Below are 2,390 nucleotides of genomic sequence, written 5' to 3'. Positions count from 1 at the left end.
GAATAGAGTCAACATGAAAATATATAATAAACTTTTATTTCAAAAATGATCTTAATATCCGAAAAATATAAAAAGGGCTTAATTCTTGTATTTTTTTTCGGTGGGGTAAAATTATAGTTAGGGTGTGAACATAGTAAAAAGAAGCAAAGACAAAAGCCCATAAGAGGTGGACGGGTCATGAAGCCCATTAGTAACCAAAAGTTAAAATTGCGAAAACAACACAAATCGCCCACCGTGGGGCTCGAACCCACGACCACAAGGTTAAGAGCCTTGCGCTCTACCAACTGAGCTAGACGGGCTTATTGATTTGTATCAATGGTTTTATATAGATTAACAATATATTTTTGGTGAGTGAACAAGTGAAAGAACAAAGAAAAACCTAATTTTTTAGTATTTTTTTATTTAATAAAGTTTATTTTTTTATTTTCACTATCTTCAATACATTTTTTTTATACTATTGGACGTGACTCATATGAATGTGAGTGCAATAGGAACATGATATGCAAATGTAAAGTCTTATAAGTGGCACTTTCTTTTAAAATTTAACTCCATTAAAATTAATTATGAAAGGTTATGTGATAAATACCAAAAAAATTAAGAAGGATTATTTATTAATATAAAATTATTGGATGTGTGGTATTTAATTATAATTTAGTAGAGTTGAATATAATTTCGTATTACTAAAATTTATGAGTAAAATGTAATGGTTCCTTCATCATTGTTATGAGTTTCTTCAAACATGTTCTTCTCAAAATCTTTTAGACTTACCAACTAAAGATAAGAAAAACACAATAAAGAAATATTTGAATTGTGTTAATTGATTAAACTTTTTTTTGAATGTTTTAAATGAAGTTCAAGTCAACCCAACTGCTAGAAGGTAAAGAGATAAGGAAAGAGATATTCATATACAATATTTATCATGGTTCACCCATTACTTCTATGTTCAGTCGCCTCACATATATAGATTTTTTCTATAATCAAACTTATTACAAAGATCGCTAAAATGTCTCTTGGTCTAATTAACATATATCTTCAATTTCTCAATCACAAAGAATTGATATCAATTGGGTTCTCTGTCTTGTCTTCTCAAGTAATTTGGCTAACACTTAATCCTTTGAGGATTATAATTAGATAATAGATAGAGTTATTACACAATATCACTTGGCATATGATGTAAACTACTTTTGATACAAATACATGTGCTTTTATCCTTCAACGGGAAGCGTATTACAATGAATTTACTTGCTTATTTATTTATTAATTTTCAATAGAGCTACTTCTCTAGACGACGTTCTTTTCAAAGTTATTTTCTTTTCTTCTCAAGTTGATTCTCTTTAAGTTTATTCACATAAGTGTTTCAATATTTTGTGTGGCGTGTTCAATGAAATAAACAATGAGAAGTTAAGACTTTATATATCTTTCTTTTATAATGATCTTCTTCTTCAAATAAAGGATTTGTTTAGGTCTTGTATTATTGAACCATATTATTCTTTGTCCATAACACTCGTATAAGATCTTGTTGTATACTATGTTTATTATTTTTCGTGAAAAGTTTGTATCATTTGTACCTTATGTGTTATTGCTTAGTTTTTCTATGCTCGAACGTTAGAGAGGAAAAACAACTAAGTTTATTCTTTCTAAGAAGTTTCTTTTCTAATGGTCTCTAGAGAAACAAACTCAAGAACATTGGAAACTTGATAATCTACTAGTGGATCAAATGAGTTGACTTTAGAGTTTGAAGTTGCCTAGAGGAACCTAATATAGCTTTAGTACTAGTCTTTGGAGGATAATGTATAAAGTTTGTACCAACATGTACCAAAGTGAGTCATAATGATGTGTACCCATAGGATGTTTCTACTTCAATAGTATGGTACAAAAATGCTTATAATACCTTGCTAGATTTAATATTCCAATTTGATTTATACTAGAGGATCATTTTGTAGAATCATCTTTACTCTTTCTAGAGGATAGATTACGAAGAATTTTATTAGAAGTGATATACACATGTAACAAATGTTAGATAATAAAAAAAACCTTACACCATGTTATCATTAAAACTAAAGTGTATATCATTTTTTTAAAATCATCTTATTCATGTTGCATTTGATGAATCCTCACCCCAAAAGACGAGGAAAGGTATTTGTTCTGATATTTCAGGTATGATAACGAAAAATTTGATCAACGGTGAAAGCTCCAAAGAAGAACCTCTTTTCCAAAGGATGGGGACATCAATGAAAAATAAATAGGAAAGCTCACATGAAGAAGACAAACAAGAGACCTCAAATCAGCTGCCTCAAGATTGGACGATTGTAAAAGTTCATTCGTTGGACAAATACTTGGAGATATCAAAAGAGGTGTAAGTACTAGATATCAAGTTTAAAAAATAAATA

The 2,390-nt window shown here is 29.2% G+C and overlaps 1 non-coding gene across 1 annotated transcript; it reads right to left on the bottom strand.

Annotated features, from left to right (window-relative positions):
• Window positions 1-226: 226 nt before the first annotated feature.
• On the bottom strand, window positions 227-299 carry TRNAK-CUU (transfer RNA lysine (anticodon CUU)). The gene has a single exon. It is a non-coding gene; the product is annotated as a tRNA-Lys (tRNA).
• Window positions 300-2,390: the final 2,091 nt, after the last annotated feature.

This window comes from Lathyrus oleraceus, chromosome 4, assembly GCF_024323335.1.
Source record: "Lathyrus oleraceus cultivar Zhongwan6 chromosome 4, CAAS_Psat_ZW6_1.0, whole genome shotgun sequence".
Classification (NCBI taxonomy): domain Eukaryota; kingdom Viridiplantae; phylum Streptophyta; class Magnoliopsida; order Fabales; family Fabaceae; genus Lathyrus; species Lathyrus oleraceus.
This window is presented reverse-complemented; position numbering and strand designations above follow the sequence as displayed.